We start from the raw sequence: 13,780 nt of genomic DNA on the forward strand, positions 1-13,780 counted from the left end.
CGCAGTCATAGCGTCTGGGGCGCAGTGAGGGCGTCTGGGGCGCAGTGAGGACGTCTGGGGCGCAGTGAGGGCGTCTGTGGCGCAGTGAAGGCGTCCGTGGCGCAGCCAGGGCCTCCTTGGCGCAGTCAAGGCGTCTGGGGCGCAACGAGTGCGTCCGTGGCGTAGTGAGGGCGTCTGCGGCGCAGTAAGAGCGTCTGTGGCACAGTGAGGTCGTCTGTGGCACAGTGAGGTCGTCTGTGGCACAGTGAGGGTGTCTGGGGCACAGTGAGGGCGTCTGGGGCGCAGTCAAGGCGTCTGGGACGCAGTCAGGGTGTCTGGGGCGCCATTATGGTCTCCTTGGCACTGTCAGGACGTCCGCACTGAAGTCTTGTTCTGCTGTGAGAGGACCGAAGACAGCGGTCCTCTTCAGCCTGATACAGGGTTTGACAAGGCAAGTTGCTGAAACTGTGTTGTGATGCTGTGATGCTGCTCTGACTCGGCGAGGATCGTAGTGTAAAGACACTCCTTGCACACAATAGCCTTGATTCCGTCCGTATTTGTTGGATTCGCAGTCGCTATGCCCGCCTATTTTTTTGTTTTTCGTTGATAGAATCAGACGGAATGCGCGTGGCAACCAACTAAGTCTGACCATTTTGCTGGCACCATCGTCGAACAACGGGCAGGCCCGTCAGCTGTCCGTTATTCATCTTCTGAGAGCCGCGTTAACACCGGCCTGCCCAGTCAGGCTGCCATGGCGTTACGGTTTATTTAGATGAGTCTACCGGTGTGCATCCAGTGTTACACGATGTGCATCTAGTGAGAAATTGCGCTGCCACCGGGCTCTTTAAGCAGAGGCCGAAAATACCCTTGAACGAAGAGACGTCTATTTATCCGAGCAAGGAACACGAAGATGATATCTTGACAATACACGTTCATTAGCTAAGCTGCTCCTTCCTCTTCCCGTTTCTCTATTATCGTACATGTTTTAGATTACCATAATGGTATGCAGTCTTCTGCCATATGGCCACGTTTGGCTAGACCACACAGCTCTCTTTAGAAATTTGATCCAAACCCTTTGAATGGATGGATTTCTGGGATCAGCGCTCACGCTAAGCAGTGCTTGTTGTGTGAGCCCTGACCCCTACCATCCGATCGCGCAATTCCAGGCAACGGCAGAATTTAGTGGCGAAAGCTGAACGTGCCGCAATGCTTTTCACGGTCCGTCCTGCCTTTTGACGTCAGCTGACCTTTAGCGCTACCGCTGCCACCGGCCGCAGGCCAGACCTGTCAAGGACAAATAGCGAGCGCCCTAAATCGACTCGAGCCCACCCCGCCACGGGTGGGTGAACCGGGAGGCAGGCGCTCTAACCAACTGAGCCACCGGGACGGATCAATATAGCTAATAAGTATATTGCACAAAGTAGGCTATTTCGGTGAAATAAAAGCTCATTCGATAAGCCACACATTATTTTCGTTCTATCTGTAATCAAGAAATTATTGCAAAACAAAATCTGCTGACCAGGCAGGGGCGTGCTTGCGTCGTTGTACAAAGCACACCGTATGGTGATTATATCTGGAAATTTTTTAGAGGAACACTTGAAACGCTTTGAAGTTGATAGAATTCATATAACGTAGCGCCAAATCGGCTCGTGTACACCATGTGCTCGCCCCACGCCCGCCTTGTGCCCATCCCGTGTCCGTCCGTCTCCGCTCTGGCCGCTTAAAGGGCATCGGACTGCGCTTCTGTGTCCGCCCTGTGTCCACCCGTCTCCACTCCGACCCGCTCAAAGGGCGCCGGTCTGCTCCGCTGGCGATTGCCTCACCTGAGCCGCTCCGAGCCGTCTCGCGCCGCCCGCCCCGCGCCGACCCGCGCCGCCCCGCGCCGCCCGCGCTGCCCGCGCTGCCCCGCGGCGCTCAGGCAGCGGTGGACGAGAGCGGAACGGCCATCAGCCGAGCAGCGGTCCGGTGCCCCCATTCAATGCGTGGTGGTGCATGCCCGACCCGTGCTCGAGCGGCGAGCGCGGCGTCATCGGGCAGTCGCCTGTCACGTGCAGTGTTTCCCGCCCTGAGAGCACGCACTGGCGTGGATCGCACGCATTTTGAGGGGTTCGGCTTCACTTGCCGACTGGCGTGAAAGGCGCGACCGGCCGGTCGCCGGGCGGCGCGGCCGCGCACTCAGTGGCCCGGCCGCCCGTGTTCAGTCGACGCTGTGCTCTGTGCCGCGCTGTCCGGATCGACCACGCCGCTAGATATCCGGATCTCGCACCGCGACAAGTAAGTGGAGCTGAAAATGGCAGGGTGCTGTGATATGCCGGCCAGCAGGAGCGCTGGTGCGGCGCCCGGTGAACCGTGCTAGTTGAATCATACGAGTGATAGTGTGTCAGCATTTCCAATCCGCCCGTGGAGGGACGCTTACAGTGGTACGCGCAGTGTTCATGGTGTGCGCAATACTGCGGACATACGCTGGTCACCTCCGGTCACGTGACATGAGGTGTGAGGAGATGAGGTCGGGATAGAAGTGAGGAAAATACGGTGGGGGAGGAGTCTACTGTATTCACCGAGCGAGCATCGTCTTCCGAAGGTTGATACCCGTAATGTTTGAGCTGCACATGAACAGGCCAGGATCGTTCACTCTGCAGTGACCAGCACTTAACGGATAAGGAATTACGAGTTCAGGGCTTTTATGCTGACATATATTAGCGTTTAATAAGTCAAGGCATACTGCCTTAATGCCACTATCAAGCGTCAGCGTTATATACTGTTAATGTTCCGCGTTTTAAGCTGTGCAGCGATCAGCGCCTTGGGCATCGCTAGTTAAAAAGTTAGGCGATAAACGAGTAAACACGATACGCAAATCCAGAAACTCTTCGATTCTGTGAAGACACTGTCATCAAAAACTGTCCAAATGATTAGCCATCCGAGCTCCCAAATCCAACACCCGATACACGACACCACACTAAAGGCTGCACAAAACACAAGCAGCTGAGCCAGAAGGTTAGGATGACCCAAACCGATTATTCATTTAGGAAATTTCTTATCGCGAAGATCAGTCACCTCGTGCGTTGCATGAACTCACGAACATTTCGGACCTTCAGATCCTCACGCCCCGGCGCCCAGTACACGCTAGCGCCAACGGCGCCTGCGGACATAGGTGTTCATGACAACGAACATGGCTATTTCTTAACGTGCCTTAACAAAAGAGCGTTGTTTAAATCAGATCCCATGATGGAGTTTGTGTGTTTATCCGCCTTCCCGTGTTCAGCACTGTGTGGTTCAAGGCCTTTGTTGCTGATATCAAGTAGGCTCATTTGGTTTACGACATTGCATGCAGTCAGGCTGAGCTCTTTAGTCTGATGCTTTAGCATACTCAAAGTCACAATTCGACGGATTTGCATCCACAGCACTAAGGCTTGGACGCACAGAAAAAGTCAAATCCGTCAGCATTGCTAGAATCTTCCGACAACGCGTTGCCAGTAACTAGTTGGACCTTTTCAATACCTATTGGGCGGCTGTTACTGACGGCAGCAATGGTGGTCGTGACCACACTTCCAAGTTCGCCAAAGACATTGCAGCTTTGCCGGGCCTTTCAAACTTGAAATTCAATTGTAAATATTTGCTCCTTTTAAGCTTTTTGTGACGCCTTTGCACAACCTAAGTGCGCGTGTAATGGTTATGACATAGTTTGGCGTGCTTCCCGGGAAGGGAGCACGCATAAGAAGCTTGCTTCCGAGCTTGCCTCCGAAAGCGGTACTCTCCCTGTAATGGGGGTGCCATCGGGCTATGCCATTGGGCTGTGCACACCGTCCAAACTCACTGAGCCCTCCTGATTTGAGCCACCAGCGTCCGTCCATACTCGCGACAGGCCCGCGTCGATCGCCAGAGTTCGCTGACCAAAGCCAACACAATGCCCAAACTCAGAGCAGCTAGCTGACCCCACCAGGGCACACGTACATAGCACCCCGTCCGGCCCCACCAGGCCACAGGTACATACCACCCCGTCCGACCCCACCAGGCCACACGTACGTACCACCCCGTCTGACCCCACCAGGCCACACACACGTACCACCCCGTCCGACCCCACCAGGCCACATGTACATTCCACCCCGTTCGACCCCAGCAGGCCACATGTACATACCAACCCGTCTGACCCCACCAGGTCACACGCACGTACCACCCCGTCTGACCCCACCAGGCCACACGCACATACCACCCCGTCCGACCCCAACAGGTCACATGTACATACCACCCCGTCTGACCCCACCAGGTCACACGCACGTACCACCCCGTCCGACCCCACCAGCCAGGCCACACGCACATACCACCCCGTCCGACCCCAACAGGTCACATGTACATACCACCCCGTCCACCCCACCAGGTCACGCACGTACCACCCCGTCCACCCCACCAGGCACGCACATACCACCCCGTCCGACCCCACCAGGTCACACGCACGTACCACCCCGTCCGACCCCACACAGGCCACATTACATACCACCCCGTCCGACCCCACAGGCCACACGTACATACCACCCCGTCCAACCCCACCAGGCTGCACGCACATACCACCCCGTCCGACCCCACCAGGTCACACGCACGTACCACCCCGTCCGACCCCAACAGGCCACATTTACATACCACCCCGTCCGACCCCAACAGGCCACACGTACATACCACCCCGTCCAACCCCACCAGGCTGCACGCACATACCACCCCGTCCGACCCCAACAGGCCACATGTACATACCACCCCGTCCGACCCCACAGGCCACGCACATACCACCCACCCGTCCGACCCCAACAGGCCACACGTACATACCACCCCGTCCGACCCCAACAGGCCACATGTACATACCACCCCGTCCAACCCCACCAGGCCACATGTACATACCACCCCGTTCGACCCCAGCAGGCTACATGTACATACCACCCCGTCCGATCCCACCAGACCACACGCACATACCACCCCGTCCGACCCCACCAGGCCACACGTACACGTACAAATACGTACAAACCACCCCGCCCGACCCCAACAGGCCACATGTACATACCACCCCGTCCGACCCCCACCAGGTCACACGTACAAACCACCCCGTCCGATGCTCACATCGCCGCCTGGGCGCAACAGGACAACGCCGGGCCGGCACAGCGGTCGACGGTAAAAACTCGTGAAAACGCCGGCAGCGGCGGCGTGACGCCACCGCGGGGGACATCAACAATGGGCGAACCCCTGCGTGACGGCCGGTGACGTTAATTGCAAACGGTCGCTCCGGCAGAGACAGAGGGACGAGGCAGCACTGCTGGGCCGGCTGGCGTGGCGGGCCTCTCATCAGTCGGGTGACGCTGCGGCGCGAGCTGCGAGCGAGCGGTTAGCGTGCGCTCGGCCGGTGATTAAGGAGCCTCGCGACAGGGAACAGCGCTCTCACTGGTCGTAATGGTGACAAGTCGCACCGACCGCAGTCGGGCGCACGAAAGGACCCCAGCAGCCGACCGGCTGCGTTTCACTTTCAGAGCAGACATTTCCCCCGTTTCACGGGCGACTCCGTTTTGGATGCACACGCTGGGCAGTATTAGACGCGGACGTTAGGCCTGCGTCTTCGTGTGGCCAAGTCTTGTGGTGGGGATTGGTTGGCTAAACAAAACATAATGGTGCCCCTTATTCGATTGGTAAGCATGGTTAAGAATAATTTTCATTCGTACACATACCTTTTGATGACATGATTCACGATCGATTTTTGTGCCGTAGATAATTTTGCGGACGCATGATCCGAACAACAACGCGCGCAATGACACTGGTTATTCAGTCATACAAAGCCGTGAAGTGCCTGGGGTGCCCTTACACATAAACTGCGCGACATGCCCAGCAGATGACTTCCAATGTGACGAAGATTCTAGTAGATATGACCTGGAGATGATCTGGGGGACCTTGCCTTGTGCTCTCCAAGTACTAAGGAAAGTGGACAATGGACGACGCGATTCATTAACAGTTGGTTGCGGAATGATGCGTTTAATTTGATGATCATGGGTGCTCAGCGTACCCCGACTGCAGAGGCCATGTTGTGCCCATCGCCTGATTTACTGAAGCGGTTTACCACTATACAGGGTGCTGCAGATCACCATGTAGGAGTTTCTGGACAGGTCATCAGGTCAGGACCCAGAACATACATGCTGAGAGCTTGTTAAACGTTGGTGAAGTCCTATCAGAATATCTTTTTGGGCCAGTGAACCCCGTGTTGTGGACGGTTGGACGGCGTTCCGAGGTCGCCGTCCTCCTCAGGATGACTGCCGCCCGCCCACTCAACCCGCAGCCGATCAGGACAGTGGGTCACAGTGTCACACGGTCTCACCAGGCCGCCGGCCGTGGCCGACCGTGCTCCGAGCCCGGACATCCCCTGGCGTGAGCCGGTGTCGTTAGAGCGGACGCCGGCGGCGGTGAGCACACCTGCAGGAGTGTGAGTCAGCTGGAGCCGGGCACTCTCCAGAGTCGGTGCCGCCGCAGGCCGCCGAGCCACCGAGGCGCGGGCCCGACGAATGGCCGCGGCAATGCACGGCACGGCACGGCACGGCACGGCTGACCCGCTTCTCGACAGCTGCTCGGACCGAGCCGAGGAACGCCGCGCTTCCTACTTTCGATTTTGCAGGCGAACGGAGGCATCCGGGGCATCGTGCCCGACAGGGGACGGGGCTGCAGCGGCGCGCCGCTGTGCGACCCACCGGTGCTTTCGCTGGCGTCCGGGTGGCGCGGAGCTCACCCGCAGGCGGGCTGTGACTGGCACCAGATGACGCAAGGGCGGTGGCGGTGGCGTGACGTTGGCGGAAGAAGCGTAATTGCGGCGAATGAAGAGGGAAATGGGTCAGCAAGAGCGGATGGAGATGGCGTCATCAGAGGAGGCAGGAGAGGAGCCGCCGCGGACTGATCGTAATATCGTGCTCCGCGGCCGGCGCGTGACGCCCGGCGCGTGACGCCCGATGCCGGCGCTGACCAGCATTGCCGAGCGTCCTTACACGGCGTGGAGCCATGAATGGCACACTTACCCCTGGCTGCACGCTAATCCGATTTCAATCAGGCAGGCCACCGCACCTGGCGCTAAACCAATGCCGGTTTATGGATCGGTCCCCGTGGCCCGGTTGTAAACACACTTCCCACACCAGGTGACCGCTGAGAGAGGCGTGCATGCCGGACCGTGACGTCAGTGAAATCTGTAGCCGGGAGCTTGAGCACATGACTGTCGAATGTGACCTGATCCTCAATGTTCAATCCGGGGAAGGGCATATCAACAAATCCCTGCGGAGGTTGCGGGATGTGGATTGTTGCGTGCGTGCTGCCCTGGCTGCCCCCGTCACGTCTCCCTGCCGTTTTCTCCGTTCTCCATGAATGTCATTCCGGTTGCAACATAAGAAGCTTGGCTGCCATTAAAAAAAATGTTTCTCGCATGCATAATCTTACAAAATATTATTGTGCTTCCAGAACTTCCATGAACATAACTCTCGCGTCAAATTACCGCTTCTGGTAAATATTGTATTTGACCTTTTTATCAGCTGAGCGGTGCTTTTTATTCGACGCATTGGAGCGACTTTCCTAACGACTGCTCACTGTACGCGTGCACGTCAAATGCAAACGTGCGTGTATTTCACAAAACGTTTCGGCGCAGCGCTGCCGGTTGACCGTTCCACACTCTGGCACACGGGTCGCGTCCCTGCTGCGCGCGTTCCTGGTTTGCTGCCTGATGATCACACATCTGTGGCTGCGTAAGGGTGGGCATGTGCGTGCGATGGTGTGCGTAGGCAGGCTTGCGCGCGCCTGTGTGCGCGCGCTGGGCCCTGCTGTGGGCACGTCAATGGTTATGTCGCCAATTAGACACGCCGCGGGAGAACCAGTGAACAGTCTGCCTGAGAACCCTTCCCCCTTTTTTCGAAGCGCTGAGGTGCCGCCGTCCTCGCAATATGTGTGACAATTTTTCTGCTTTTCTTTTCGGCGTGTTCACGCGGCTTCCGCCGGTGATACTTTAATCGGTTTGTGTGCCGGGATTCTGACACTGACAAGGCTACCAGCAGCAAGAGCAAAGTCATGTATTGTTGTCTTCAAAAGGAAGATGTTCCTTGGTACACTTGTGCTACAACTTCGATACGCAGCCACCGCTGTAAGACAAAAAAAAAACAACAAAACATTGTTACAGTAGACGGCCAGCTCCATTCTATTGCATACAGGCGTTGTGTGCGGTGAAAGGCGTTGAAAGCGTACATAATTCAATACTGTAACCATGTAAACAAGCAGCAGTTGCATCAGGAAGCAGTCATACGTTATACATTATTTCAGTAAAAGCTCTCTCGGAAAGAGTAAATGTTATGTCGTAGCACTGCCATTTCACGGCAATGGCAAGCAATGTCCAGCGAGCGCGTCAGCGAGTCCACATGGGACGTCCTAACCCATCCCTCCTCATTCAGTGAGCACATCGGGAGTTGCAATGAATTATCCTGCTGCTTTCACAGGTGTGCTGTCATACAAGCCCGGGTCGTGTCCAGAATAGCACCACAAAATAGGTGTGCGGTGTTACGAAATGTCCCAGCCAAAGCTGAATAGTACCCGGGAGTGAATCACGCTGTTCCAAGTAACATCAGCAAGGTTCGCAGCACCACAGGCTAGGTCAAGCGCTTCATTGAATAGTTCTGTTGAAACAAAGAAAGTGGCCTGAGTCAGTTGTCTGGTACGGACACTTGCCTTTTAACAGCAAGCCGAAAAAATACATGATAATCAGTTTGAAGCTAGACCTACGAACCCCGCACCGCAAACGACGTATTAGCCCAAGCGGATGTCGTCAATCTAGGACAAAACAGTGACCAGTCACCGTGCAAATACAACGGACGCACTGTGGAAAAGAAACTGGTCAGAGTAAAGTAGAAAACAAATCACACAAAGCGAAGGTGCCTGGGGTAATCGCCTGTGCAGAGGCGTGCGGTGGGCGTCCGTCGGTCGTACTGCCGGCGTTAGCCATCCAGTGCGGGACTGCGGTGCCAAAGGAGATCAGTGAGATCTCAACACACATCCTTCTCGGTGGTTGGGGTTTGTTAGATGTCTGCCTACGGCAAGGGAGACTTAGCCGGAAGCTCGACGCAGCCCGACAAATCGGCTTTCCTTGAAGAAAGCTTTTTGTCACGTCACATGCGGCCAGAAGGCCGCGTGATATCGTTTATAATACAGTGAGGATTTTGTCGTTCAACGTATAGCCCTAAGCTCGAACCGACCCATCATCAAAGGACACAAAGCCGCTGAGAGATCAAGTCTGCGGAGTGCACTGCGGCGTCTTCCGTGACCCTGTCTCGCCCCGGGGCACGTCATGACGTCATCGGTCCTGTCAAGGACGGGTCGGCGGCCAGGCAGCGCGCGTCCGCCGGTCAGATTTCACCTGGCCCACTTCGCCGCACAGACGACTCCGACGAAAGAGAAACGCGCCTGTCCGGCGACGGGCGCGCGCCGGCTCGAAGGTGAAGGTCCGGGCCCAGTCGACGGCTGTGCGCGCGCTCAGGAGCACCTGGCGGCCGGGCGCGCTGGCGGGGCGAGCGGCGCGCTGCCTGCGGAGGAGGCCGACGGCCGCCGAGGAGCCGGTCCAGGTGAGCGGCGCGCCGCCGCGCCAGGTCGGCGAAAGCGGCGCGTTTGCACGCCGGCCTGGTCCGGGCGCCGCCGCGGACAATGGGGAGCGTTGGCTCTGCAGGCACTGGCCTGGAGCCGCGGACGTTACGTTCCCCGACGCCGGTGATCAACTTTGTTTGGTCGTCTGGTGGTTTGCAGGAGTGGGCCGTTGTCCTTTTATGCTGTAATTGTCTCCAAGATGTGCCAGAATGCAAAGGGCTTTTTAATCAGCTAAGCTTGCGGGTTGCGCGCGGTAACAAGGTTTTGGGACACTGACTTTGTCATACATAATTATTTCTGTGAACTGTAGGTCTTCTGTCATCAGCTAGTTCTAGCACAGCGGCATTAAGTCATTAGATAAGAATTGAGCCAGCTCTGCTGCCTTCAGTCACGGAATGCTAATAACAGCAGTCTTTCGTTCCAACATCAAACTAAATGCACAGAAGAATATCACAACGAAATTTTCCCACGATTATTCCATATGAAAACCTTTCGAATGGCTCTGTGAAACTGTCCGTGCACGACGAGGCATGTTCGATGGCTCGAAGGGCGTCTCGTGTTTCTCCAGATGCGAATGATGCGCATCTCAGATTCATCCAGGACACGCTCGGAAGTGCCGTTTGACAGCGGCAGCGGTGTAAATAGCAGAGATGAATAGCCCGAACAGTCGGCTTATTGAAGCTGCATCGGCGAGTATATAAGCTAGCTAATATCAGTCACCTGCTGCATATTTTAAAAAACCTGGTCTAGATGGGAGCCTCGATGCAATGTCGTATGAGGAGCATGGCTACTTCCCACGCATATTTTCGTTCTTGCTAGTGGTATGCTCCACTTCCGCCCAGCTTCCGGCCCAACTGAGCAACATTTCCGCTACACTTCCGGCCCATCTGAGCATCTCCGCAAGCTATTTTTAGCATTATGCATCTCACTCCCAGTTAGCTATACGGGATGTGATTGAGGAGCATATCATCCATGTGGAGACACTCTGCGTCGTAAGTGCATCGAATTCGAACTCCATTGACCTCTGTTCAGATGGTGTTAAGAAATTCCCAAGGGTGACTTCTGAAGTATGTGCCGTTATTGGAAAGCATTGTATGCGTATGACGATTGCTATCCGTAGATTCGCTATGGATTTAACAATGCAGGGTTGGCTTAGCTTTCGTCGCATGCTCTAACAGTTTGCAGGACAGCATCTATTCACGTGCAGTCTATAGTGTGAAGGACACCATCGCAGCGCAAGCGTCACGTAGTGCCCGAATGTCTGGCCTGCGTCACGCGCCGGCGCACTCTGGCTCACCACGCAGCGAGTCGGCTGACCGATATTCTGGAGCTCGTCATCCTGACTAACTACTACAGCCACGGGGAAACGCCGGATCATGTGCTAATCAGTAAACGGGATAATGCTGATCCGCTGGCTCACCTATAGTCGGCCATACTTGGGTGGCGCTGACCTGTGCCCAAGCTGTGCGGTACATTGCTTTGAGGGAACTTCAGCTCACAAACCTGAACATTGACAGATGCACATGACTGGAATCCAAATATTGGCGCGGCAGTTAAAGTGTTTGGTGCAAACACTAAAAACAATGTATACATACGGAACCATGAGCGAATTGCCTATGACGTCTGGTGACCGGTCGTCTGGACGGGTAGGATGTGAGCCGGCCGACAAGCTGTCGAGCGATTCCCGTGTGCTCGCGACAGACCGCAATTTCATTGCTGTCTGAACTCAGCCGTTTTCGTCACGATGAGAACGTCCGGCCCTTCCACTCAGCAGCGGAGCGTGGAGAGCGCTCGGCCCTTCCACCTAGCAGCTGAGCATAGAGAGCGTCCGGCCCTTCAGCCAGCAGCGAAGCATGGAGAGCGTCCGTCCCTTCCATCCAGCAGCGGAGCATAGAGAGCGTCCGCCCCTTCCACCCAGCAGCGGAGCATAGAGATCGTCCGGCCCTTCCACCCAGCAGCCATGCATTAGATTTGCCCGGCTTTTCGACCCAACAAAAACGCAGTGGAAGCGCAGATCTGGGCTGAGCCTCAAACCGCAGCGACTGGAACGTGATGTTTCTTGTTTATTACCTCCCCGCGGGGCACAGGGCAAATTTAAAATAGATGTCTTCTCTCCAGCTGAACTTTTGCGCGCGCCAACAACGCCCACGTGGAGTGGCACACTGACAACCGCAGGCCTCCCGGCGGCGGGCACCTTCATTCTGAAGGCTGAGGGATGCCGCAGGCAGCCATATCGGGCATGTTCTCCCTCTCTGTGAGGAGAATGAGATGCCGGCTTATGAGGGATGATGGCGGGACGGTTAGTGCTTTCACTGGTACATCTGGTGCCGGAGTTTGAATCCCGGTAGTGCCATGGCCCCTGAGCGCTATTATGGGAACCGCAGTCACGGACACTCCAGAAGTGCGTGCGTGGCGACGTGCGTCGGGCTCCTAAAAAAGACTGTCCGCCTTCCGGTGAAGCCAATGTCATGTGACATCCTTTAACACACCGAGACCCGCTGCGTCGCTCCCAGATGGTCGGCCTGAGTCACAGTCATGTTAAGCTGAGGCACTCCATCAATCGACATCTTCATGCTGTTGCGACTCTTGCAGCAGGGTAAGCCTCTTACGGATAGAGTCAACATCAGGATGTGCCGGGCTTTCTCCTAGGATTTCAGACCCGTGCTTTGCAGCATCAGCTCGAGGCTTCCAACTGGCGTGTTCGGCCGAAGGAAAATGATTCAGACACTAAGTGTCCGTCCGATAATGTTCCGCTGAGATTCTCCATCTGGGTTCCGCAGGCCTGGAAATTATACCCCCAATTTTGTTTCGACTGCGCCATCCATAACTGCACACTAGCCAGCGGTCAGAACTAGGCATGGCAAAACATAAATTCGCCGTCTTTATTACGCTCTGAAGAGTATGCGGGTTTCTTCCTTGGGATGATTTCTACCGATTATCTGCGATCTGCGAGAATTGTCTGCAAAATTTTCGGGGTAGGCAGTGCTGAATGCCCGGAAATTTCCTCACATTCCGGATAATTCTCCAAGATGATCTGCCGGCCTAACGTACCCGAGCGCCCTGTGCCCGCATCATGGCAACGTGTCCCCGTAACCCCGATTCCAAGCTAAGGGACGTCCCATTCGTTCAACGCACCTCTATTCTTTCCGGGCTAGTGAAAAACAGCGAACGTGCCGTTCGGCAGAATGGTCTTTTTACCAACGCCCACCAGGGCTCCGCACGCCCGCACAAAGTACATGTGGTTGCATTGTTCGATCGACGGTGATTTGGTGGCGCTGTGATGGACTAGAGGCTGTTGCGAGCGAGCTGATGACTTAACGGTACATTAAAGTCGCGCACAAATCGGTTGTAAAAAAAAAACAGGCACAGGAACTCCCGAGAAGTGAACGAGCCATACCTCTCTCTGAAGTCATTTCCCTTGAAAAAAAACACTAACGATGTCAATAACCAATACAACAAACCAAAAAAGCTAATGCGAAACTTTCGGGAAAAGTGTGTGGACCTCGTCTCAACATGCATCTCTCGTCCTTCGGCTACGGCAAATGGTCGCAAATAGTAGAAATGGAAATACTCACTGATTGTTTATCGAAGCAAGCATATTCAAATGGCTAATGGGGATGGGGAAATATGCTTGCTTATGTATGCATACTCTCTTTATCAAAACCAGTTGTAAAGAAGTTGTCAGTGATGTAGTGTATGCGATCTTTTCGGGCGAACTGGTTTGAGCATACTAAACCAGTCAAATTCCTTACGTCATTGTAAAACGGAACCTTGGTCTCACAAGCCAAAGAAGACGTTTGACCTGTTCGGACTAGTATCCAGGTCACTGTGGTGCCCCTGGTGCGATACTGCCACTGCGATACCTCTGCATCCAGTGGTCTGAGTGCCGCGAGCGAAAGGCCAGGGTCGCAGGCTTGGGTCGGGTCATCGCCACCGTCCGTGTGGGGTCAAAGCTCGAGGGCACCAGCAGCACCAGCACCAGCCGGCACCAACGCATCGAAATACCACGTGAAGAGATCGGTCTCCAACTCAGTGCAGATTTGGAACCGATCAGCCCGTCTGATCCATTAACAGGATAAGTAGACATCCAGCGCTACTTCTGTCCTGTCTGCTGGAAGAAGAAGATCCCGCACGGCTTCACAGGACACAAGCGGTAACACGCGAGGCACAGCTCTCG

The 13,780-nt window shown here is 55.4% G+C and overlaps 1 protein-coding gene across 1 annotated transcript in view; it reads left to right on the plus strand.

Moving 5' to 3' along the window:
• Positions 1 to 2,121: 2,121 nt before the first annotated feature.
• LOC119103329 (serine proteinase stubble) overlaps positions 2,122 to 13,780 on the plus strand; it is a 44,875-nt gene continuing 33,216 nt past the window's right edge. Inside the window, exon 1 of the mRNA XM_037226828.1 lies at positions 2,122 to 2,253. The gene's annotated coding sequence lies outside the window, so the exon portion shown is untranslated. The remainder of the gene's footprint in view (positions 2,254 to 13,780) is intronic.

The sequence above is a fragment of the Pollicipes pollicipes genome, unplaced genomic scaffold (genome assembly GCF_011947565.3).
Source record: "Pollicipes pollicipes isolate AB1234 unplaced genomic scaffold, Ppol_2.1 Scaffold_5724;HRSCAF=6776_pilon_pilon_pilon, whole genome shotgun sequence".
Lineage (NCBI taxonomy): Eukaryota > Metazoa > Arthropoda > Thecostraca > Pollicipedomorpha > Pollicipedidae > Pollicipes > Pollicipes pollicipes.